General features: G+C 45.8%; 1 protein-coding gene across 1 annotated transcript in view; it reads left to right on the forward strand.

The window, feature by feature from the left end:
- BMP6 (bone morphogenetic protein 6) overlaps positions 1-26,760 on the forward strand; it is a 146,320-nt gene that overhangs the window by 92,719 nt on the left and 26,841 nt on the right. The gene's annotated exons all lie outside the window — the stretch shown is intronic.

Raw genomic sequence — 26,760 nt, forward strand, 5'->3', positions numbered from 1 at the left:
TTAATTAATGAGCATTTCACAGCAAGGATGTGCTTAGCATTAACATTTTCCTTTGTCTCTCCAGTTGCTGGACTTCCTAATACAACCCATTTAACCAAAAATAGAGCAAGAGGAAATAGAACATAGTAGCATAGAAATAGTAGTTCTGGCCATAAATCAAATGGTTGGTGGGGCATTTATTAATCATTTGTGTATCGATGTAGCTTAACCTGTGCTTGCTGGCAGAGTGGCTGCAGTCAGAATCTGTGACACTTGGAGGGGGGTGAGGACTTTTATGTTAAACATTTCCCACAGTGAGGACCTACGGAAGTCCTGCCCTCGGGGTTGCAAAGTCATCAACTAGTAGGGTGGAAAATTTCTAGAGAGGCTTGTGTGTATGTTTTCCTGACAGGTATGTTAAAAGAAAAGAATGGAAAAATAAGTAGATGAAGTGGGGGAAGAGGATGGTGTTTACATTTGTATGACACCTGCTTCCATTAGTTGAGTCCTCTCCCGAATCCGCAGAGTAGATTTCTCCCCATTTTAAAGGTAAGTCAGAGGTCAAATAACTCTTCAAGGTCACACTAATTGATAGGTGATAGTACTGGAATTTCAACCCAGATCTGTCTGACCACAAAAACCCATGCATTTTCCACTGGTATATTACTTCAGATTCTGGCCCAAAGTAAAATTCCTAATTAGGAAAGATTACATTGTCTGTGTATGCTGACCTCTATTTTAGACCAACTAATTAAACTCTGAACTGGTTCTATTTATCAAAGTGCATTAGCACGTCAGAGTATAGTCTGCTTGTTTTGCTGGTGGTTGTTTTTGACTTTATTTTTTCCCCTTAATGTCCAGTTTCCCTATAGGGTTATATATTAGGTTAAAAAAAAAAAGAAAACCCACTATGGTATCTGGAGAAAATCCTGTAGGATGCAAAAAATTTATTCCTCTACTGTTTCTAATACTGGTTATTAGCTGATTGGTCTTCGTATTGTGATAATACTTCAGTGACCATGAACAGATCCTTCAGTTAATCAGGATTATCTATTATTCTGAACTCTACTAAAGGAAAGACAGTGACAAATTCAGAAACAAACAGGAGGGGGAGGGATAAATTAGGAGTTTGGGATTAACATATACACACTATTATATATAAAATAGATAACCAACAAGGACCTACTGTATAGCACAGGGAACTCTACTCAATATTTTGTAATCTATGGGGGAAAAGAATCTGAAAAAATATATATATATATATGCATATATACGTATATATGTCGATAGGTATGTATAACTGAATCACATTGCTGTACACCTGAAACTAACACAGTATTGTAAATTAGCTATACTTCAGTTAAAAAAACAAAACAAAACAAAGGCAAGCAAAGATTTAGGCTCCCACTTTTATCACTCTGGAGAAACCAACTTCTAGGTAGGTCCTTGGCCAAGCAAGCATTCAGTCTATTTTAAAATAATGCCCTGCCCATGAACTTGACAGTTTGCAAAATGTTCTTACATGTGTGAATGAGCTCATTTGATTCTTATATTTTGTGCGTGTGTGAGGGAGAGAGGTGTGTGCTGTGTCTTCAGGATTCTTTCAACCAGACGACATTATTTTCTTCCGACCTTATTTCTCAGTAGGAGCTAACGTAATTCTGCAGGAGCCTCCGTCATTAAAGAATGATGTATGTTATTAAGACAGAAAACTGCCTTATGTTTTAAAACTGAATTAGAAGTGTTTCTTAAAATTTTATTGAACCTTCATCTGACTCGAATATTAGATTTTCCCCAACACCTCCTGTCATGATAGAAATGCAGCATTGGAAAGAATGGGCTTTGGGTATCATCTTGTCAAAAAGTGTGGCAACAGAGGTCCAGAATGTCAGGCTGTTTGCCCAACATGACTCAGCTGGTCCCCGTCTGTTGTGGGTCATCACATTACGTGTCCAACAGGTGAATACACTTAGATCACGTCTCCATGCCCAAACATTGTTTTTTCTTTTTTTTTTAAAACACATTTATAATTGGACTCTTGACTTGGAGAAGTTTTTTCGGAGCATGAAATAGACCAAATCCGTGGCTTAGACTATCTTGTTCTGCTGATTTTTCTCAGAATTTACAAAACACAAAGAACTGCATAAATCAAAAATAAGCAAATACATACAAATTAGAGCCAGGGAAGAGGTCCAGTTTTGCTAATCTCACTGACATGGAAGTATAAAAAAGCGTTCCTAAACATTGCTTTTTTACGTAAGACGAGAGAGACCGCATCACGTTTGTTTTATACTTCGGGGACGTTTTATGTTCCACTGAAGGGGATTTAAAACAGAAGGGATTTTGGAATCTTTAATACTCCTCATAGGATCATATTATTTAGCTCACTACCACCACTTGTGAATATTTCAGCACTTCTAGTTCTGATTTGGGGAGTTTTTTTACCCCAAACTTGCCAGCAGCTGTGGGTGGTAACTGACATCTCTGTGTGAATTGTACATCGTTGACAACTGGAGTGATCTGCATTGTGGCCTGGTACTTTTTGAGGTTTCCTTTCTTGTGGACACTGTCTACGATTAAACACTAGTCACAAACAGGCCCCAAAGGGAAGTGCTCCCGGCTGGCGTGGTCACAGTCACATGGAGCCAGGGCTCTGATTTTCCTCTCCTCAAACAAGGCTGCCCCGTCCAGGGCTTGGGGTCCTGGAATCCGGCTCCATAGCCCTTGTTTTCAAAGTGAAAAGGGGATAGAGCTGCTCGTGATCTTCAGGATCACGTCACATGCAGTTGTCAGGGTCCCCCTGGGTCAGAGGTCATGTGCAGACATGTTGATAATATCGAAAAAAGGAAAAGCCCATCACAGTCTGGGGAAAGGAGATCCTTTTAATGAGATGATGTTTGCATTTTATTAAAAAAAAAATACATAGGGCTTCCCTGGTGGCGCAGTGGTTGAGGGTCCGCCTGCCGATGCAGGGGACACGGGTTCGTGCCCCGGTCTGGGAGGATCCCACATGCTGCGGAGCGGCTGGGCCCGTGAGCCATGGCCGCTGAGCCTGCGCATCCGGAGCCTGTGCTCCGCGTCGGGAGAGGCCACAGTGGTGAGAGGCCCGCGTACCGCAAAATTAAAAAAAAATACATGAAATTGGCAAGATATTCTTTTCAGGTTTCAGAGAGAAGTATCCCATGTCTAACCAGGGAAACACATGAGGACATGAGTAATCAGAGGAAGAAACATCATTTATAATGACAAGGTGAACTGTGAGAATTGGCTGGAGCAGAAAATGAGGGAAAGAAAGGGACCAGCTCTGGTGTGAGATGTACACAGGCACGTGCCTACAGGCATGTGTATGTGACTGTGCGGGTACATGGGTGACTGAGAGGTGTGTGCCCATGTGCACATACGTGTGATCTCTACACCAGGTAGCTTCTAGAGTCTGAGGTATTATCGGCATAGATGTCCTATGGCAGTACTGTGACCAACTCGTCCTGGTGTGCCTGGGCCTATCCCGGTTTGAGCACTATAAGGCCCGTGTCCTAGAAAACCCATCAGTCTTGGGCAAACCAGCATGGTGAGTCAGTGTACCTCTTATTTATAGATTCATCTTTAAGATCCAGCTGGTGAAAATGATCCAGAGGAACGTCAAACCCGAGTGGACAGGGCGTGTTGCGCACCTGTTTCTTTGTCTGTCTTATCGCTTGCAGTTGGCTGGCCGGAGCTCATCCAGGTTAGCGTATGTGCTAACGTTTAGGGGCTGCATGCCTGACGACAGCATATTTTACTCCCAGGTCTGGAGATCTAGCAATCGTTTGAACTTGGCAAATAAGTAGGCAGTGAGAGATGTGAAAGGGGAAAGTAGGATGAGAGAAGGGAGAACGGGAAGGACTAGGGAACTTCCTAAGCCCTACCTGGAAGGTCTCAGCAATGATACTAGACCCCTCCATGGGAACCGAGAATCCTTTCTGGGAATTCTTTTCAGTTGTATTTAATTTCTTTTTTCCAATTACAATTTTCTTCTAAAACTCAGTCTTTCAATCCTAAATGTTGAGGTAACGCTGGGATTTTCAACGAGAAGCATAAGTTGCATTTTTTGTAGTAGAGTTACCATAAATTGGCCTACAGTGAGTAATTTTTTTTAATCAGATGGAAAAGAGGCATCCCAGCTATGTTTCTAGACATCTGAGAATATTTAATAACTTCTTTGAGAGATAAAGTTAAGAGGCTGGTGAAATTAGGGGCCTTTGTGGTCCACTTAAGTGATGTACTTAAAAATCATTTTTCTTTTAAATAATGCAATGGATTTTTATTGTAAATAGACTACATGGTGAGTAATTTATAAAATAGAAATAACCAAAAATAAAGAAATAGAAATTATCCATAATCTTTCTATCATCCCTGCTAACTAGAATTTTATTGTATATCCTTTCAGTCTTTTAAAAAGTGTATGAATGTACATTTTAATATATACGTGTGCTACAGATGACGTACAATTTAGTAAATAGATACACTGTAAAGGTTGGTTCTTTTAAAAATTGTTTTAAATTGAGATATAATTGATATAGAATGTTACGTTAGTTTCAGGTGTGCAATATGATGATTCAGTATTTGTATATACTGCGAAGTGATCCTGATTGCCGCAGTAAGTCTGGTTAACACTCATCCGCATACGTAGTTACAAGTTTTTTTCCTTGTGATGAGAGCTTTTAAGAGCTCTTAGCAACTTTCAAATATGCAATGCAGTTTCTTTTTCTTTCCTAAGATCGCTTTGGGCTTTGTATTGTTCTCTATGCAGGATTAAAGCCCTTACCTCTAGACAATAAATTCAAACCTTGGTGAGTGTGTGAGGCGTTGGGAAGCTCAGATGCTCTCAGAAAAGTGTTCCCTTTGGGTCTCAGGACTTGCTGATGCCTGCACACTTCTGCTCTTTTTGCCTCGTGTGGCCCCTTCCCCTCTCCCCACCCGAACGAGCCGTGTCCAGGAGCTTTTCTAGCTCTGAGTGCTTTGTGGCCTAGTCACCGTCACCACCTTCAGTACCTGCGCTCCTGAAGTGGGGGCGGGTGAAGGGCTGTCCGCTCATCCCCTGAGGCAGGTGAGCTTGGCCCAGGGGAAGGGCGCAGCCCGTTCTCTAGACCTGAAATTCTTCCTGCTTCATCTTGTACTTTCCTCAGGCCCCTTTCTCCCCGAGAACGTCCTCCTGCCTGTCGTGGGCTGTTCCTCCAGGTGGCCCTTTATTGCAGCGAAACCTCAACCTTCTTGAGCTGAAAGGGAGCCCCAGGCATCTTGGAGGTTCTGCTTTGCCCATCCCTCAGAGTCTGGCTATTGGAGCCAAGATTTAGAGCTTTGCGGCCCCGGGCTCTGACTTACTCATCCCCACCTGAGGGCTGGCTTCACCTAGTCCGAGCGGGGGACTCAGGGTTACGTCTAGGGTTCTCACATGTGCCCGTCAAGACTTCCAAGCCTTGGGGCAGCTCTTAGGCCACCTGTGCTCCCAGAATCTCTCTCGTAGGACCTGTAGCTGCAGGGTGAGGATGTGGCATGAGTTTGGGAGCCAGGTCTCAGTGCTGCCCTTGTCACTCACGTGACCTTGAGCAGGTTCCTTGCCCCTTTGAGAGTTCGTCTTCCCAAATGGGCAGTGGTGGAGTGACAGTGACGACCGTACTCAGGCTTCATGCAGCGTAGGTAGGACAATGTGTGTCCATCACTTAGCAAACTGTCTAGCGCACAGCCAATATTTAATATATTTTTATTTAAGAAAGACATTCCCTACTTTCTAAGAATATTCGACACTAGGGACGTTAGAAAGGGATCTAAGAGGGACTCGGGCCATGTGGAATCTGAGGAGGAAGTGCTGCTGCGAATGGCATTTAACTGACACAGGCCTTAAGGTTATGATTTCAACCCTGCATATGCTCCGTCCTCGCTGGGCAGCCAAGGACTGACAGCGTGGTGTCCTGACCGCGGACCCTGGCATTTGATGGGGGAGGTACTTTCCTTTCTCTGCCTTCTCTGTGCAGGGTTTGCTCCGTGTGAGCGAGTCCCTTCTCCCCGCATCACCTCCTGCCCCCTGGAGCCCTGTTCGTGAGCCTCATCTCGCACCAGATCGCAGCCTGGAGCTGCTTTGCTGACCTATTTCTGGGGGTTTTATTTTCGTCCTGGGGTTGGGTGTGGAAACGGCCTCCTGCCACCCTTCAGGCCCACCCCTCCCTCTTCTTACTGCGCTGTCAACCCCTAGGCACTCCTTTTTCTCACCCTCTGTTAGATGCTCCCTCCTAATGGTTTACCACTTCTCTGGGAGCAGCGGGACAACATGGGGCAAAATGGTACAGATTACCAAAGGAGTGGTGTGACTTTCCAAAGCCTGAGTGACAGAAGTCGTCAGGGCCGCCTTCAGGCTTTTGATGTGCTGGGGTCTTAAGCCATAGCAACTGGTTCCTCCAGGCCATTTAGTTGTGGAAACTGCGGCGGGCCTGCCGGTGCTGCAGCGGGATCCGTGCTGTGTGTGTTTGTCCCAGTGAATATACCTCCTCCTTTTTTCTGGTATTGATTCATTTTAAAGTTTGTGAATATGGAATTCAAATATTACAGCACATTTTCTGTAATACTCAGTACCCTACATTTTTCTATCTTACATTCTCCCTGATTTCTCTCTCTCTCTCTCTCTCTCTTTTTTTTTTTTTTTTTTGCATGGAACAGGTTTTTCAGTTGAGGGATGGCAGTTACCACCACTGCATGTCCCAAACTATGTTTTCCTGAATATCTGCGCAGCTCACTTGTAGGTGATGCTGACTGAGTTACTGGCTCTGCTTTGTCCCCGGCCAGTGGGTAAATAGAAATAATACCTTTCACTCAGAGAATTTTGCACTTTATACTTTGCAAAATGCTCCCACATGTATTACCTCATTTAAGTATTGAACAGTTCTGCGAAGCAGATGAGTTACTATTACCTCCCTTTTGCCAATGAAGAAAATAAAATCAAGGAGGTTACTCATTCATTCAAAAGGATCATTGGCTGTCAACCACATGCCATGCCCAGTTCTAGGCACACGGGATATAAAAATGCACAACAGACTTCTGGTGCTCATGGAACATGCATTCTAGAGAAGACGACAGACAGTAAGTTAATAAATTCAGTAGAATGCCCGGTGGTGACAAATGCTGTGGAGACCTAACCAACAGGGATGGGGAGTAACCAGAGGTGCAGTTAGGTGGTCAGGAAAGGCCTCTCCAAGAAGATGGCATTTGAGCCTGCAGACACGGGAAGTGAGAGGGTGAGCTGTAGGGCTCTCGGGAGTGAGGGCATCTTACTGCTGAGGAAGCAGCACGTGCAAAGATCCTGTGGCAGGTGCGTGCTTGGCGTGTTCACGGAATTGCCCTATTGAAAAACGCCTTCAAGGGTATGAAGTGAGGTCAGAGAGCAAGCCAGAGCCTGAATCAGGGTGGGCTGTGTGTACCACCCTAAGGATTTTGAATTGTATTCTAGCTCCTAGAGAGAGGGCATTAGGGAGTTATATACTGGGGATGACATCTGAATTATGTTTTAAAAGCGTCATTGTGGCCACTGTGTGGAGAATAGGCCGTAGGGGCAAAGTAGAACCAGAAACACATGGTGGGGGCCTACTGCAGTACTTTAGATAACAGACGGCAGCTGGGGAGCTGGGGAGCAGCTGGATTCGGGTCAGTTTTGAAGGTGGAGCAGGCAGGATTGGCTGGAATTGGGGAGGAGGCTGTGAGAGAAAGAGGGGGTCAAGGAGGGCTCTAAGCTCAGAGGAAGGATTCAGGAAGGGATGTAATGATGTCGTCGTTGACTGATGGCAGGTCCAGACTTCCTGAGTGACACGCCCCATCCTGGCCTTCTTTCCAGAACATTCTGAGCAAGGGTCAGTGACTAGCAGTGGTCTTCCTCTGGCTGGGCTCTTCTCCCCATGGCCATTGTGAGTCTTCTAAGAAGTGATATGGCTGCTACAAGACCCCCTTTCTCCCTCTATCAAACCCACTTTGACCATAGACGTTTATTGATCCTTTCTGACTGGAACACAATAGAGGGGAGGGGTTAGTACTTACTGTTGTGTAATCTTTTAATGTATTTCAAGGACATGGAGGGGGATGGGGGATGTCACTTAGTACTGGTGATATCCTTAAAAGCCCGTTAATGACCTTTAACATTACTCGTGCGCAAATGTGAACTCTCTAGAGGATGCTCTGGTCATCCCAAAGGCTTATTAGCGTGGCTTGTAGAGGATAGACGTTCGGTAAATACTTAGTTGAATTTAGTGATTTGTTTTTTAGGTGAATGTGGAGTGTTGACCTTTTCAGGAGCGTGTATATTTCCATTCTCTTTTGGGTACTGGTGGTCAGTCACCCCTCACTTTCAGGTGGGATTAGTGTTGGCGTCTCCATTGCTTTGCTGATGAGGAAACCGAGATGGGAAAAGTGGAAAGTGGAGGTACTTCGCCAGAAGACGCCAGATATGTCATTCCGAACTCCTCTGTAGCTTCGCACCCACAGTTATGGTCCATTTTTCCCTGTTTGGCCCTGCCTGGTCCTACTCATAAGGCTTTCCAGCCAGGAGCAGGATGAAGGGGGGCCTCAGAGATGGTGTGGACTCCAGTATCTGAGTTGAGACCCCGTCACAGTGGCTGTGGATCCTTCCAGAACACTCAGGATTGGGGCCGACTGACGACCTCTGTTTCCAAGCCCAGTGGGGTGGACTCCCTTCTTGGTTCAAAAGGGCCGTAAAGCGACAGCTTCCTTTTCTCTTACTGGACAGATCACTTCCAGCCAAGTCAGCCCTTCCTGTCCTAGGCGTCACTCTCTCTTGTGCTTCTCACTCTCCCGTGTGGCGAAGGCCTTTGGTGTGTTTATCTCCCAGGTGGCTCTCTCCTCGTCAGGATGAAGCCGAGTTCAGAGGGCCGGGATGGTCCCGCACCTGGAGGGGCTCTGGAAATGCCCTTGTCAGCCCGGGCTTGAATGACCTGAGGACTAGTTGTTCCGTTCATGGTTTATTTTGTGATGGGTTCCTTCCTGCCATCCTGGGGCATTTGAAGGCTCCAAAGAGAGAAAGGCTAAACTCCAGCCCACGAGTTGCACTGATCACTCATGGCTTTGGTGACGGGTTTTGTGGGGAAGGCACTGATGATCAAAGGTAGTTTGAAAAATTACGCATGACTTTTTCTCATTCTTACTCTCCTTTGGACTTGGTTTGTCTGATTTTTACCCATGCCAGACAGGAAGAGCAACAGCAAGGGGAAGACCGATGTGGGTGAACCAAGCTACGGCACCCGGTGGTACCCACTGTGCAGGGGCCCCAGCCCCGTGCCTTGAGAGTACAGCGGGGTCCAGGGCAGAACCACCCATTGAATGGGAACCAGACTGGTCCCTCCACGGCTGCGTGGTGGATTCCTTGTTAACGCCGTGCTGCCTGACTTATGTGGGGTGCCCCTTGTGGATCCCCAGGCAGCCTCTTTTCTATTCATGTCCTCTCCCCTGTCTTGTTTTGTCCTGTGAACCACGACTTTTGATCGTTTCAGTGCCCGAGTGAGGCTGGACTTGGTCCAAGTCAGTCACAGCCCCACGTGCATCTGAACTCCGAAGGCAAGTACCCTCACTGATTGACCATTAGCTCCATAGGCCACCTCACTTCTTTCTGGAGCCCAGCTTCTCCCAAGCCTGCTTGCTGGTCTCCTCAGCCTGTGATCTGAGATCCCGAAAGAACCCAGATCTTGTGACTTGGCCGAGGGAGCTGCCCGCCCTGTGGACTTCCCCCACCCTGCGGACCCGCTGTGCTTCAGGGAAAACAAAATGTTAAGTGAACAGTTTAGCTTGGACTTAATCTGGAGGCAGATCAGTAACTCTACACTGGGAGCCTCTCTCCGTTGTGTTCTCAGGAAAATGAAGTGAATCACCGGAGCAAAGAATGTACTCTGGTGCTACAGCAATAATGAAGTATAATGTTTTGAATTAGGAGAGGGAGGGAGAGTTACTGAGAAACATTTGGCTGTCACTGCATTGTTCCTCTGCCTTCCCACAGATAGATGCTTGGATAAGAATCTTCTCCAGCCTGGTTTTTCCTAAATCCAGCCTTGCGGTGAATTGACAAGGCCGTGTTAGACACAGAAATTATCCCGGAGCAGTGCCTCCAAAGTGACGGTTTCACGGGGGCTCCAGGAAGAGGAGACAAGGACCTGAGCTTCTAGCTCAACCCAAAGATGTTTTTCCTTGTACCACTTGTTAGTTAGGAAATGAGAACCGAACGGAAAAAACAAACAAGTGCATACCGCCAATCAGTCACACTTGAACACCTCCCAGCTCATATCTGTCTTTCTGACTTTATATTATCTGTGACCATCATCATCTCTGAGGACCCAAAAGCACTTTGGTAGGTTGGAGTCCGTTTTACTCTTATAAATAAATACAATCGCCTGAGAAATTACATTGTTCAGGTCAGTATTAGCCAGTTCACTCGGAAGTTGCATGATAATTTTTTTTAGAAACAGGAAGATGGGAGCAGTGAGGCCCTGTGTTTTCCCCTCTTTGGAGCCTCTTATAGGTGTTTTCTGTTGTGTTTATTTTTCCTTCCAAATCATACATTCAGATGCTTAACCTTGGTGTACCTGTTGAGTTATTTTCATGTAGGAAGTGTTGCCAATAAACACTTGGAGTCAATTCGGGCTAAACACACCGGCGGGCAGGAAAGCTTGGTGCCCCAGAAAGGGAAAGAGATTCTCCGAGAGCAGCCCTGAGAGAAGCGTTTTGTTGTGTTTTTGCAAGGATATGGCGATCCAAGTTTTGTCTCTGAAAGGGAAGGAACAGCCCTCTTCTGTGTTTTGCGCTCAGATGGCTGCGTCGTGCTGCGGGGACCTCCCCATGGGGGGACTCTTCCGTTCTTTTGTTTAGAACACGGCAGCCATGATCACATCTGAGTTTAGAACCGAGGGCTGAGCTTCACCAGGAGATGTTCAAGCGTCTGTCACTGCGGCCAGGCCGGCCAGTGCTCTGGAAGGTGTGACCCCATTGCCTCCATGTGGGTGGTTGCCTGACTCAGCGAATACACACGGGCCCCCTGCTCTGTGCTGGCCCGAGTCCAGGCGCTCAGACACAGAAGGTGACAAGACAAGACGCCCTGCCCCTGGTGCAAGCACACTGGGGGCGGTTCTCGCCCTCGCCCTCAGTACCGGTACGCGTTTTCTTTCTCCGTGGCCCTTGGGTTTGGGTCGTGTGCTGCAGCCCCCCGCTGTCAGGCCACCCGGGGCTTGGACGGGAGCATGAGAAAGGCCTCTCCCCACGTCCCGTGCTTGGCATGTCCGACACTGGGCCTCGGCTAATAACGGGTCATCTGATGCGGTGTAACTGACCAGGAATCTGAAACCCCGGTCACCCTGGGAACCAGGGCAAGGAGCTGGGCTGTCAGTTACTCTTAACTTTAAAAACTTGAACATTTCATCAAAACCAAATAGCTCCATTGTCATGGTCAGAAGTCCACTGTGGAAAAAGGCAGGATTTCGTGTTTATTTAAGCTGCCACCCAGCGAGAGAAACCAGTCCCACATAGTTCATTTCTCAGCTATTTAAGGACTGATTTTCCATTTTGTGGATGTTTCATGCTTTTACCCGGTCTCTGCAAAAGGAGATGGAAGAGGTAGGATTTATTGGCCGGGCAAGGGGGGATGTGAAGAAAACCCCTGATGGGCGTGATCTTAATGAAAAGGATGCGTCGTCCAGTACTTTATAGCCCCGCCGGGCATTGCCTGAGCGCGTTGATGCATGGGGTCTGAATTCTCTCTGCCTCATGGATGGAAGGTACTTCACCTGTGGATGGTGGTCACCAAATCGGTAAACACAGGCCTAGTACCCCTTGCTAAGTGGGTTATTGATATTCCGTTCTAGTACCTGATAAAGTAATACTATCTTTGCAGATTTAAGGCCTCCCTGTAGATGTGGCAAGAGACTGAAAACAGTTCAGTCAGCTGACAGGCTAGAAAGAAGCCCCCACCTCTTGGTCCGGTGTCCCTTCCCGCATGTTAGACTTCGGACTTTCAAAAAAGGAAACGATAGCCGTTTGATAAGCGTCCCTCCCTTTTCATCTGTCCCGGGATGTCTTCTGGTGAGAAGGTGCCTCTCTCATCAGAGCTTGATTTTCAGTCTCTTGTTACCCTTCCCACTTTGCTGCTCTCTGAGGTGCCCTTTGCTTCTCTTGACTCTTGCTTGGTCTGTGCCTCTACTTTTCCTTCTCGTGGTCCCTCCTGTCACTCCTCTGAATTAACCTCCTTTGTAATCAGAGTCAACAAACATTTATTGTGAACCTGCTATGCGCCAGAGATGGTGCTGGGCATGTTCACTCAACACTCAGTGACTCTCCAGCCTCTCTCTGCTCAGAGGTCCTGCCCAGCTTGGTCCTGAGGAGGGGCTTTAGCTAATCGCCCTGCTTTTGGGGACAGGCTGTGTTTAAATTCTAATAGAGCGTTGTTAGTGGCTCCAGCATGAACTCTGGGGAAGTTGTGGCTGAGAAGGAGAGATGAAGAGGAAGAACAAGAGAGGGCTTCCCCGGTGGCGCAGCACTGAAGAATCTGCCTGCCAGTGCGGGGGACACAGGTTCGAGCCCTGGTCCGGGAAGATCCCACATGCCACATAGCAACTAAGCCCATGCGCCACAACTACTGAGCCCACGAGCCACAACTACTGGAGCCCACGAGCCACAACGACTGAGCCTGCACGCCACAACTACTGAGCACACACACCACAACTACTGAAGCCTGCACGCCACAATGACTGAGCCCACACGCCACAACTACTGAAGCTGCACGCCTAGAGCCGGTGTTATGCAACGAGAGAAGCCACCGCAGTGAGAAGCCTGCGCACTGCAACAAAGAGTAGCCCCTGCTCGCCACAACTAGAGAAAGCCCGTGCACAGCAATGAAGAACCGATGCTTCCAAAAATAAAATAAATAAAATAAATTTTACTTAAAAAAAAGAGGAAGAACAAAAGAGAATGAAAGAGGTATTATAATAGAAAACAGGCACTCAAATACATGTGCATGCACCTTCTTACAAGCACTATTCATAGCAGCCAAAAGGTGGAAATCGTACAACTGTCCACCGATGGATGAATGGGTAGACACAATGTGGTGTGTACATACAATGGAATATTATACAGCCACAAAAAAGAATGAAGTGGGCTTCCCTGGTGGCGCAGTGGTTGAGAGTCCGCCTGCCGATGCAGGGGACGCGGGTTCGTGCCCCGGTCCGGGAAGATCCCACATGCCGTGGAGCGGCTGGGCCCGTGAGCCGTGGCCGCTGAGCCTGCGCGTCCGGAGCCTGTTGCTCCGCAACGGGAGAGGCCACAGCAGTGAGAGGCCCGCGTACCGCAAAAAAAAAAAAAAAAAAGAATGAAGTACTGATACATGCTAACACTACTGATGAACCTTGAAAACATTATGCTAAGTGAAAGAAGCAAGTCACAAAGGACTGTATGACTCCATTCATATGAAATCTCTATGATATGCAAATCCATAGAGGTAGGGCAGAGATTGCCGGTTGCCAGGACGTGGAGGGGGGGGGGATGGGGAGCTTATGGGGAGCTTACTGCTTAGCGGGCGTGGGCTTTCTTTCAGGGCGATGAAAATATTTTGGCACCAGATAGGGGTAGTTGTGCTCAACACCGAATGTACTAAATGCCCCTGAATTGTTCACCTTAAAATGGTTCGTTTCATTATGTAAATTTCACTTCAATTAAAAAAAAAGGAGAATGAAAGGGAGGGAGAATGTCAGAGGTCTGTTTCTGTGAATTCAGGGTGAGATTAAAAATCCATTCTGTCTTGTGCATGGTGACCTTGTGATATGGCTTGAGTATTATTGAAGTATTTTGAGCTGATTAATTTCTTTCCTCTGCTCTTTACCATTTAAAATGCTTGGAGTTTGCATCCTGAACGCTGAGTGCAAAGCAATGTGAGAATTGGTGTTCTGGGCCCGGAGTGTTGCGGCTTCAAAAAACAAAGCTGGAAAGATGTGTGCAGTCGGTCCCCCGGTTTCGCTGTGCTCTGGGGGGATGCCCCTGGGGCTTGAGGAAAGATAGCGGGGGCTAGCGTGCAAAGCCTGAGTTTGTTCTGGCTCCCTTTGCCTGCTGGGGACACTGTGGTGCCCAGGAAAGGGCACGGGGCAGCCGTCAGTCCTGGCTTCGCTTTCATTCTCTGAGCCCTCCTGGGGGTATGAAGGCGAACCTGTCACGGACCCTGCTTTTGAGAGGCTTATGGTCTAGCAGGGGAGGGTGGCAGCCACACGAGCAGCTGGCCATCTTAGTATAAGGTCGGGGTGCAATTTCCATGGGACGTTATGGGAACTTAGAGTGAGGGTCCCCAGACCAGTGGGGATGGGGGTAGGGTGGAGAAGGACGGCAGTTAAGGAAGGCTTCCTGGAATTCAGCCTTGAAGGTTTAAAATAGTGCCGATTGCCCATGAAGTATCGCAAGTAATGGTTTTAGTTCTAGCAAAAGAGAAACACTTAAAACTGAGTGGAAACACATTTTTTAAAAAGAGTTTGATAGTTTTCACCAAAGCATTAGTAATTACAGAGGAAGTAACTTTGATTTACCTCCCCTTAGTTTCTGGCTTTAATAAATTGTCTTTATTCAGCATTACATAGGAGCACCAAAGCATTTTCAAAATTGGGGCCCTGTAAGTAAAGTCTTCATCCTGGAGGTGAGGGAGGGAAGGATCTTTTTTTTATAATTCAAGTATTGTTGATTTACAATTTCATACTAGTTGCAGGTATGCAGTATAGTGATTCAATATTTTTGTAGATTATACTCCACTTAAAGTTATTATAAGATATTGGCTCTATTTTCTGTGCTGTACAATATATCCTTGTAGCTTAGTTTATTGCATAGTAGTTTGTACCTCTTAATCCCCTACCCCTGTCTTGCCCTTCCCACCACCCCTCTCCCCACTGGTAACCACGGGTTTGTTCTCTATATCAGTGAGTCTGTTTTGTTGTCTTCATTCATCTTATTTTTCAGATTCCACATATAAGTGAAAACATGCAGTATTTGTGTTTCTTCGTCTGACTTATTTCACTAAACATAATGCCCTCCAAGTCCATCCACACTGTTGCAAATGGCCAGTTTTCATTCTTTTTTATGGCTAATATTCCATTGTGTGTGTGTGTGTGTGTATGTATACATACACGCCACATCTTCTTTATCATTCATGTGAAAGATCTTTGAAAGGGCAAGGCGATTGTATAAGTAAGGCAAAGGCATGAGGTTCTGGGGAGTGTGGTCAGAAAAACAGAGCAGTTTAATCCCTCCTAAGAGAAGAGCTGAGGCAGGGGAAGGTGAGGGGCGGGACGGGAAGGCCGTTGAGGGGTCGGGATTGAAGGCTCTAGGCAGGCATGCCACAAGGTAGGTCGGGGCTGTGACTGTGGTACGAGCTGCGGTGTGGGGATAGATGGACAAGGGGCAGAAGTGAGGGCAGCGGGACAGGCTGTGCAGGGGCAGTGGGCGTGGAGGGAGCAGAACGGGTGGGTCAGAGAGACCTTTAGAGCAGTGCCGTCCAGGAGAACTTGCTGTGACGACGGGAGTGTTCCCTGACCTGCTTTCTGGTACAGCATCCACCAGCTGCATGGGGCCACTGAACACTTTTTAAATTATTTATTTATTTTTATAAATTTATTTACTTATGTCTGGCTGCGTTGGGTCTTGTTGCTGCACGCAGGCTTTCCCTAGTTGCGGCGAGCGGGGGCTACTCTTCGTCGTGGTGCACAGGCTTCTCATTGCGGTGGCTTCTCTTGTTGCGGAGCTGAGCTGTAGGTGTGCGGGCTTCAGTAGTTGTGGCACGTGGGCTCAGTAGTTGTGGCGCACGGGCTTCGTGGCTCTGTGGCATGTGGGATCTTCCTGGACCAGGGCTTGAACCCACGTCCCCTGCATTGGCAGGTGGATTCTTAACCACTGCGCTACCAGTGGAAGCCCCCCACTGAACACTTTCAACGTGGCAGGTGTGACAGAGGAACTGCACTTTTCACTTGAACCCCTTTACACTTAAATAGCTACTCGTGGCTACAACACGTTTCTGGAAGGTGAAATCCACACAAGCCGGGGACTGATCGGCCAGCTGGGCCTGGCCAGGTGGACAGAGGTGAAGCTACAAGGCAGCTCAGTTGGGGGATGGATGAGTTTCCTCTTGTGTGTGTTGGGGCTTCCAGGGGACCAGGGGCATCTGGATGATGACGTGCACCCAGCAGTAAGACAAACACAGTCCTTAAGGGAGAGCAGTGGCTGGAGATGCCAGGTGGGAGGCATCAGCATAAAATCCTAAGAAATCATAAAAGTGAGCAGCTTAGGGAAGCCCCTTCACTGCCTTTGGCCTCAGAGTCCTGTTGATACCGTGGTGATCTTGTTTGCTCTGCCTGCCTGCTGGGACTGTTCAGAGAAACAGATGACACGATGTCTATGGCGGTGCTGGTAGACTCTTCAAACATTAGGCGGGTTTTATAACATCGTTCGGAGTGGAGAGGAATGTGTCCCAAATGTTATTTTCCAAACACAGAAGATAAAGGCCCCAAATTCTGGAAGTGTTGCAAGCTAGATAATCCATCAGGCCCTCCTGCTAAAAGATGACTAGGTCCAGGATAAACAGAGGCAAATATGTCTCCGTCAGGAATGTCAGGGACTCCGAGACATCTTGGAGGGCTCCCTTGAGGTTGTTCCTGTGAGCAAACAAACATAAAAGCCGGTGTCTGCGAGTGCAAATACCAACACCACTCAGACCACTAGACCAGCTCAGGGCCCAGGCCAAGGTGGGAGAGTGGTCCTGGAGGGGTGCCCCGTGAAGCCAGGGCCCTCCAAGCTTCCAGAAGAGATCCCTGATTCCAGCTCTGTAGTCCTCTCAGAAGCAAATATACTTTTTTTTTCTTTTAAAGAAAAGCAACACCAGTTTAAACATTTAGGATGAATTTCCATCAAAAATTACCTACAAATTTCCAATCATCCAAGGAGGTAAAACCAGCAAAAGGAAAGTCATCAGAGGGACGGGAGGGCGATGTGGATTAAGTTCCCCAAGGATTTCACATATTAGGAAACAGACACCAAGTTAGAAAAGGGAAGACAACTATGTAGGAAATACAAAAAACGAAGAATAGTATAATAATACGTAATAGTGATACAGAACAATGGAAAATGACCAAGTAGACCACAGAGCAACTATAACAACAAAGAAAGCTATTGGAAAAAAATATAAATGACAAACTAACAGATGCCTTAAACTGTATATTAAATACCAAAGAGAGAATTGGTGAACTTGTAGACGGGTCTAGAGAGGTGGTTCAGCCCACGTACGAGGAGGTAAGTGATGTAAACGTGCATTTAAGAGAGGCAGAAATTAGAATGAGAAGGTCTAATATAATATCCATCTAACTTTCATCTCAGAGGAAACTGAAGTTAAGTCAGGAGAGACCACTATCGATGAGCTAGTGGCTAAGACTTTCTCAGAACCGATGGGAGATAGGCAGCCGTAGACGTATGAAGTCCAGTGTCACCCCAGCACAATAAATAAAAGGAAACGCACAGCTCAGGGCATTGTAGTGAAGCTGCAGCACAGCAGACACAGGGACATAAGAGCAACCCGAGAAACCAGATCATACAGAAAGAAATGATGAGTCTGGTATAATGAATACAGGCTTACGTTTCTCCTCTCCGTCACAGTGAGGACATTCTGCCCGCCCCGTATTGCTGTGCCGTTGAAACCAGAGGTGTGGGAGAGTTGATTTTTCTCTTTGGGCTGTCCCATTTGTCTGTTTTGACTGAAGATGTTCACTTTTTTTGGTGAGAAAATGCATGTTATGTATGCTGATGTTCACTAAATGTAATCTGATTGCTTCTTTATAGCCGTCCCTAGAAGGAGGCAAAGTGGTGGTTATTTGCTGTCCATGGGACTCTATCAAGGCTACCCCTGTTCAGCTTCAGTCTTTCCTGGTGACACATGTTTATTAGGAGCCCGAGTGCACTCCCTCGTGTTAGCTGAGGTCTGTGCCTTGATTCCACTGTAAGACATGCGTGGTTGAAGCGATCGAACTTCTTCCCAGCCTAAAGTGATGTTAACACCTGTTGGGGTCGGGAAAAAGGTTCTAAAATGAGATTTTCAAAATAAAAAATGACTTGCTTAACCCTTACTACTAATGATGGTATGTAGGCGCTAATTTTTGGTCCTAAATCTTTTTATAATATATGCACTGAGTCTGGTCTTAAAAGTCATTGGGAATCAAAGGGCAGTCTTGGGGGTTCCTTTATGGGGACTGAACTGTTCTGGATCTGTGGTGGTGGTTATAGGAATCTATACATGTGACAAAATGTCATAGAGTTATGACATACATACATACCCAAAAAAGTGCATGTGAAAGCTGGTGAAATCACAGATGTAGAGGAAAAAACGTATGGACACCAAGGGGATAGAGCGGGGAAGGTGGATGAATTGGGAGATTGGGATTGACATATATACACTAATATGTACAAAATAGATAACTAACAAGAACCTGCTGCATAGGACGGGGAACTCTACTTTGCTGTACAGTAGAAACTAACACAACATTGTAAAACAACTATACCCCAATTAAAAAAAAACAAAGCTGGTGAAATCAGAGAGAGGGTCTGTAGTCTTGCTAAGGTATTAATGCCAGTGTCAGTTTCTTGGTTTTGTTATTGTTCTTAGTTATACAAGATGTTACATGGGACCTCTCTGCTTTTTAAAAAAAAAAAAAAAAATCTGTCCTATTTTTGCAACCACTTAATAGATCTATATAATTATTTAAAATAAAAAGTAAAGTTTAGATTAAAAAAGTCATTTAGAGCATATGGTAGCCAGGAAAATAGCTTCTTCTTGATATTTGTGATCCTTATAGAACTTGAATACACATATTTAGGAATATTTGGTGAACCCTGGAGGGAAGGGTCATGGCACTGTGGTTAAAAAAGTGAGTAGGAGGGCTTCCCTGGTGGTGCAGTGGTTGAGAGTCTGCCTGCCGATGCAGGGGACGCGGGTTCGAGCCCCGGTCCGGGAGGATCCCGCATGCCGCGGAGCAACTAAGCCCGTGAGCCATGGCCGCTGAGCCTGCGTGTCGCAACGCGAGAAGCCACAACAGTGAGAGGCCCGCGTACCGCCAAAAAAAAAGTGAGTAGGAGAGTTGAACTCAGTGTCTCTGGCACTATTTAAGGTTGCAAGCTTGCAACAGACAAGTCAAAAGGCCACCATTGTTACAACCCTTGGAAAACTAGCCAGAACTTTCTATGTTGCCTAAAATGAAATCAGCTTGTGCCATAGCATGAAAAAAAATGTTTATAGTTATCAATGGAATGGGAATTTTTTTTAAAAAGCGTTTCAGCTTCTTCAAGTTTGGTCTGTAAGTGGAAGCATTAAGCATTTGGAAAATGTAGAATTTATTGTGGAATGAAGGTACCCTTGAACAACGGGGGTTTGAACTGCGTGGGTCCACTTACATGGGGATCCTCTTCAGTAGTGAATACTTCATACTACACAGTGCGTGGTTGGTGGAATCCATGAATTTGGAGGAACTGAGGATGTGGAAGACCTGCTCTAAGTCACACTCGGATTAACCCCTGAGTTATTCAAGGGTCAACTGTAATTCCCTGAACTGAGCTATACTGAATTAACCACCGAGTGAGTCCGGTTAGTGAGAAAGTAATGAATATGGACTACTCTTAAATGTATTCGAGAGAGTGTTCCATTCTTTTTTTTTTTTAAGTTATCTATTTTATACATAGTAGTGTATATATGTCAATCCCAATCTCCCAGTTTATCCCACGAGTGTGCCATACTTTTCCCTCCCTCTTTCTTCTTTTATATTTGCAGTTGAAGTAGGTGGTGTCTTTATTTTTCTCTAGACAACTTTAATTGATAGAATTCAGATTTTGTGGAATGATGTTCAGAAAATACCTATATTAAAATATCTTTATCACGATCAAATTAAGCAGTAGTGAGAAAAAGTGACCTTCAGTAAGATGAGTCAAAAAGGAAATCCATGAATAAACAATATTAGAATGAGAAAGACATAAATAGAGCAGAGATTAAATAATAAGAGAATACTCTGAAAAAGTTTATGGCAATAAATTTGAAGAATTAAACCCAAATTAACAAATTTTAGAAAATACACGCTGACTTAAAAAAAAGATAGCTTGAATATTTCTATATGTTTAAAGGAAAATGAATGAGTAATTAAAAATATTCCCCAAAGGAAATTCCAGGATCAGATGTTACTAATAAGTTTGCCGAACTTTCCAGCAAGAGATCATTTCTTGAAAAGAAAGGGAACATTTCCCAACTTATGCCAAGAGCACGTGTAACTTGAAACCAAACAACATGATGGTATGAGACCATCACCAGGGTCACTTATGAAAACGAATGCAAAAATTTCAAACCATAAATTGGAAGGGTAGTGGAACACATGACGTGACACCTTCAGGTCAACGTCATGGACTGCGTGTTTGTGTCCCTGAAATTCATACTGTTCAAACTCTAATCCCCAGTGAGACAGTATTAGGAGGTGGGGTCTTTGGATGATAAATAGGTCTAGGTGAGGTCATGAGGCTGGGGCCCCAGGATGGGATTAGTGTCCTTATAAGAAAAAGAGACTCCAGCTCCCATACACTCTCTCCCTCTGCGAGCACGCACCAAGGGAGGCTATGTGAGGACCTAACTGGGAAGAGGGCCCTCAGCAAGGACCCAGTCCTGCTGGCGCTCTCATCTCTTGCTTCCAGCCTCCGGAACTGTGAGGAACAAATGTTTGCTGTTTAAGCCACCCAGTCTGTAGTACTTTTGTTACAGCAGTTACAACTCACTGAGACAGGGAAGCAGTTTGCTGAACTTATTAGGTCCACAGTTTGTAATGTGCCTCGTCCTTTCCAATTGTTTAACCTTAGCAGCACTGAGCTGGATTCCAACACAAGACTGAAATGAGCATCCTCACCTTCTTCATTGTTTTAAAGGAAGTGGTTCAAACGTCTCACCATTAGGACTGTTGTTAGTGTACGTTTTTATGTTGACTCCTTATCAGGTTAATGGAGTTCTTCCTATTCCTGGTTTGCTGGTTTATTTTTCTTTCTTTATTTTATTTTTTGGATAAGCAACTCTTTTTTTGGGGGGTGGGTATAGTTGTTTTATAATGTATTAGTTTCTGCTGTACAGCGAAATGGAGTTCCCCGTGCTATACAGCAGGTTCTTATTAGGCATCTATTTTATGCATATTAGTGTATACATGTCAATCCCAATCTCCCAATTCATCCCACCACCACCAGCCCCACCACCCACTAGTTTGCTAGTTTAGAAGAGACTCAAGTGTAAGGAATGGACCCTGTTGGGCTCCTGATTCCAGCAAACCCAATGTAGAAAGACAGTTTTTGAGGCATTTGAGGAAATTTAATTATGGATTGGGTATAGGACAGTGAGGAATTATTTTAACTGAGGTGTGATCATACGTTGTGATTGTGTAAGAAAATGTCCATTTTTTAATTTTTTAACAATGGTAAAACATGCATAACATAAAATTTACCACCTTAGGTACAGGTACGTTCACACTGTTGTACGACAGTCACCTCCATCCTCTCCAGAACTTTTTCATCTTCCCTCACTGCAACTCAGTACCCATGCAACACTAACTTGTCATACCCGCAGCCCCTGGAAATCACCATTCTACCTTCCGTCTCTATGAGTTTGATGGCTCTGTGTACCTCATGCAAGTAGAATCGTACGATATTTGTCTTATTTCACTTAACAAAATGTCCTCAAGGTTTATCCATGTTGTAGCACGTATCAGAATTTCTACTTTTATGGCTGAACAGTATTCCATTGTATTTCTGGACCACATTTTGTTTATCCATTCGTCCATTGTAGATGTTGGATTCTTCCTATCTTTTGGCTTTTGTGAATGAAGCTGCTATGAACGTGGTATACAAATATCTGTTTGAGTCCCTGCTTTCGATTCTTTTCTTACACACCCAAAAGTGGGCTTGCTGGATCGTGTGGTAATTCTGTTTGATGTTTTGAGAAATCACTCGACTGTTTTCCACAGCAGCTGCTCCATTTTCCATCCCTACCAGCAACGCACAGGGCTTTTACTTTCTCCACATCTCCACCAGCACATATTAAGAAAATGCCTGTGTTTGTAATAGATCTACACGCGGTAGGGCTGCAGAAGGAGAAAAGTTGCTAGTCAGCCATTCCCACAGAACCTCAGCACCCCACCAGCTGATGGGCAGCACAGCCCCCTGCCCGGGCAGCCTTCAAGCTTAGCTGTGGCCGTGACTAGATTTTCCCTGGGTGCCTGTAAAACTTCCGTCATGTCTCTGAAAGGAAAGACTTTAAGAGAAAAAGAAAGACTAAACACTCTGTGATTCCGTGATACATACGTATGTAGTAAAACTTTTTCAAAGGCAAGGGACTGGGAATTCCCTGGCGGTCCAGTGGTTAGGACTCCATGCTTTCACTGCCGAGGGCGTGGGTTCAGTCCTTGGTCGGGGAACTAAAGTCTCGAATGCCCAGAATAAATAAATAAATAAATAAAAGAAAGGCAAGGGACTGCCAGACGTTATTCATGACCCGAGGTCCCTTGTGGGTGGGAGTGGGGGATGGAATAGTGTTCACCTTCCAGTTTTTAGATTGGGTGCTGGTCTCATTTGTGCTTCGTTATTATGTTGCATGACCTGCATAAATTACATATATATACATACTTTTGCATGTATAATACCACACAATTTACACTTATAATCTTAACCTAGTAACGTTCATTCTTTTGGGTTGTGGCTCCTCCCTGTTGACGGGAGGTCCGGTGCTGGTCTGAAATTTCAGCTGGTATCGTCTGAGGCAAAGAGAGAGAACAGAGTGAGTTTTATAAAGCGAAATTGATTCAATTTCAAGGATTGTATATGTCCTTGAATTACATCCTCCCTCCTTGATTTGGTGTTGAAAGGACCTTTAAAAATAAAATCAGAGTGTTAAAAGGGTGCCGTTTGTTGTCTTATTTGTTTTATTGTCCTTACAAAAGGAAAACAGAAACAGATGTCCTTGTGTAAGGTCATTACCATTAAAAAAAAATGTTTTCAGTGGTCCTTGAAATAAAAAATTATAGGAATTGTTGCTTCAGAGAACACAGTACTGTGTTCAGTAGCCAAACACCAGGGCTGATGACACTTAGGACAGTGATTTCACTCACCTCCCTTTCCAGAGGATGTAAGTCCTCCACTGTCAAAAGCTCATTTAGAGACGTGAGTAAATTTGAAAAGAAATATTCTCAGCTCAGAGGAGCTCGATTGTCAAATACCGCTAACGATGCTTCCAATTACCATTTGCTGAGCCCTTCCTCTATCACTGTCTTGTACAGACTGTCTCACTTAATCCTCAGAAATGTTGTTATTCCCATTTAACTGATAACTGAAACTTTGGCTGGTATCTTGCTCGTTATCACCTGAGGAAGATAAGGGGGAGCTGGATTTCAAAACCGTGTTGTCAGCTTCACACTTCGTCCACATTCTTGGCTACTACCTCGCTACTACCTATTCCACACACGGCACCATCTTTGAGAAGCTAGATGCAGGGGCTACAAAATAGGTACTGAGCGCTGGATCCCCACCTCAGCCCCCTCTCATTTTTCTTGAACTGTCTGATGTTTAAGGAGCCCAGGTCACAGAGCTCAAAGGGGAAATGTTAAGCTCATTGGAACCATTGCCATTTTACGGTGGTGGTCTTCAAACGCACATGTAGGCAGTGACCTAATTGTACTTATTTCCTGTGTCCCTATGAGACATTAGCAAATGCACTGTGTAACTTTAATTGTGGGCAGAAGATCTGGGGAGAGAGGAGGCATTCCAAGCAAACTCCAATGACCAGTAGCTGAGGTCTCCTGGGAAGAGTGAGGAAGATGGTGTAGCTTTGAGCTAAGAGGCACGAGGAGAGGTGCAGGCGACAGTAAAGAGTTTAGGTGGGAGAGCTTGTAACGAGGTGGGCAGCAATCAGAGACTCACGGCGGTTGGGGCGGGGGGTGGGGGGACTGAGGAGACCACGCCTCTCCTCCAGGAAGGAATAAGGAAAAGCAGGAGGAAGTGGAGTGCTTCAAGACCGACCAGAGGAGAATTGGGGAAATGTACATATAAGGCAACGAGTTCTAATTCGCACGGTAATAAAATGGAAGGCTTTGAACTATGCTTCCACTTTCTCATTTTTAGATTCTTTATCTATTCACATCTGTCTGTGAGCGGCTGCCAGGATCCTTCCTTAGTCACACACACTGCCTCCCAGGATTTCAAAATTCCTCCTCCTTAAGAACTGCGTGCAGTTTCTCCCCTTCCTGGCAAGGTCAGACTCTCCTTCTCTCTTCCTCTCTTACCCTCCCTTCTCATCTTGTGTCAGTTGCCTCTTACTGTGTAACAAATCACCCAAAACTTAGTGGCTTCAAACAGCAAGGTACTGTTATCATCTCTCACGGTCTGGTGAAAAGACTAGGATGAACTGGGTGCCCCCCCCCCAGGGTCTCTCATGCAGTTGCAGTCAGGTGGTCACTGGGGTTGGGGTCATCCCGAGGCTCCAGTGGGTTGGACATCCAAGATGGCATCTTCATACCATGTCTAGTGCCTCAGTTGAGGTGGCTGGGGACTGACTGGGCTCTTCCCTCCCTCCTTCCTTCTCCCTCTGTGTCTCTGTGCGCCACACAGCCTCTCTACGTGGTTACCTCGGACTTCCTCATAGTCTAGGGGGTTCAGAGTAGTTGCACTTCTTACGTGGTAGCCATCTTTCCTTAGACATTCCAAGACACCTAAATGGAAGGAAGTTCCAAGCTTAGGACTTAGCCTCAGAATCACTCAGCACCACTGTTGCTGCCTCTTGTTGGTCCAGAGAAGGTCACAGAACCAGCCCAGGGGAGAAGGGACCACCTAAGGGTGTACATACAGGAAGGTGTGGTTTACTGGGGGTGGTATACCTCTCCAAAGACTAACATATTTCTCATGTATTGAAATGTCTGTCCCTTCTCTCCTTATAACTGAAACATCTTAAGTCACTGTTTTATTTTTATTTTTAAGTCACTGTTTTATATCTTGCTTCGCATCCGTAGTTTTTCTTTCTGTTGTTTATGTTAAGAGTGATTGGACGACTTCTTTGAGGAATTCTTATGCATTCTCTCAAAAGAATCTTAAGAATATGCTTTCATTTCTTGATATTGAAATTTTTAAGCACCCAAGAGGCCCTAGAGAAAAGCTGTGTGACTCTTTTTTAGAAAGTCTCTTTGGGAAATCAGATTCGATTCACTTTTTAACCACTGATGATAACATATCAAACTGAAAAGGCAGATCAGTTTTAGGGAAAAGTGATCCACCATCAGGTGTGGGTGTCCTTGGGTGAACTCCCCAACAATATTGCTTTTCATGCTTAGCCACTAATTAAAAAACCTGTTCTCTTGTTGGGACTGAACCATGGTTTACTTTCTGGCTGGACCTTTTTTTTTTTTAACTTATATTCAAGCTCTTACACAAGCCAAAGCTTACTGTTTTTTAACAACTCCCTCCCCCCCACCCCGCCCCCAGAAAAGGGATAACTTGAATCTAAAAGATTTGTTGCACAGTCACATGGCAGCTTCAGAAATTCTTTATTTAAAAACCTCGTACCGATGGATGGCTTAACTTTCCCAAGCTTCTGCAATGCCATCGAGGTCTCAAGTTCGTGTAAAGTTATTGGTTTTAAAGGAGCTTAATCTGCAGAGCTTTTCTCTGGTGATTATGGAGAACAGCACATGGGGGAGAAAGTGGGCCATTGGAGGTGGCAAATAACTTGATCTTTTTTTTTTTTTTTTTCTACCCACAAGCCCTGGAAAAACTCTGCCATCGGGGATTAATTTGCTCACGAGATTTTACTGCGGTTGCCATTAAGAAAAACCTAACGGGAGCAGCAGGGCAGAAGCATTTCTGAGCTCTGGGGAAAAGAGTCAGGATTTGTGGTGGGAAGCAGGATGCTCGTTTTTCTCTCCTACAACGATTATGAGTTAAGCATCCGAGGTTGCCAGCGTTTCTCTCACTCAGGACCTTGTATAGAGCCATCTGAAGGCTGACTCTGAAGCATGATAATCCGTAGTTTGTAGTTTTCCATAGTTTGTCTTTATGCAGGGAAAAGATTTCCTTTAAAAAAAGCTTTGAGGGGCTTCCCTGGTGGCGCAGTGGTTGGGAGTCCGCCTGCCGATGCGGGGGACGCGGGTTCGTGCCCTGGTCCGGGAGGATCCCACATGCCGTGGAGCGGCTGGGCCCGTGGGCCATGGCCGCTGGGCCTGCGCGTCCGGAGCCTGTGCTCCGCAACGGGAGAGGCCGCAGCGGTGAGAGGCCCGCATACCACAAAAAAAAAAACAAACAAACAAACAAAAAAAGCTTTGAGGGAGTTCCGTGGTGGCCTGTTAGGATTCGGCGCTGTCACTGTCATGGCCCGGGTTGGGGAACTGAGATCCTGCAAGCCGCGTGGCACGGCCAAAATATGAAAAACAAACAAACAAAAAAAAACGCTTTTAGACTCGATCCTTTCCCAGTTTTTAAAAAAAGCCTTAGGGTTTCCCTGGTGGCGCAGTGGTTGAGAGTCCGCCTGCCGATGCAGGGGACACAGGTTCGTGCCCCGGTCCGGGAAGATCCCACATGCCACGGAGCGGCTGGGCCCGTGAGCCATGGCCGCTGAGCCTGCGCGTCCGGAGCCTGTGCTCCGCAGCGGGAGAGGCCCCAACAGTGAGAGGCCCGCGTACCGCAAAAAAAAAAAAAAAAAAAAAA

This window comes from Aethalodelphis obliquidens, unplaced genomic scaffold (genome assembly GCF_003676395.1).
Source record: "Aethalodelphis obliquidens isolate GAN/ISIS:26980383/991018 unplaced genomic scaffold, ASM367639v1 scaffold34, whole genome shotgun sequence".
Taxonomy (NCBI): Eukaryota; Metazoa; Chordata; class Mammalia; order Artiodactyla; family Delphinidae; genus Aethalodelphis; species Aethalodelphis obliquidens.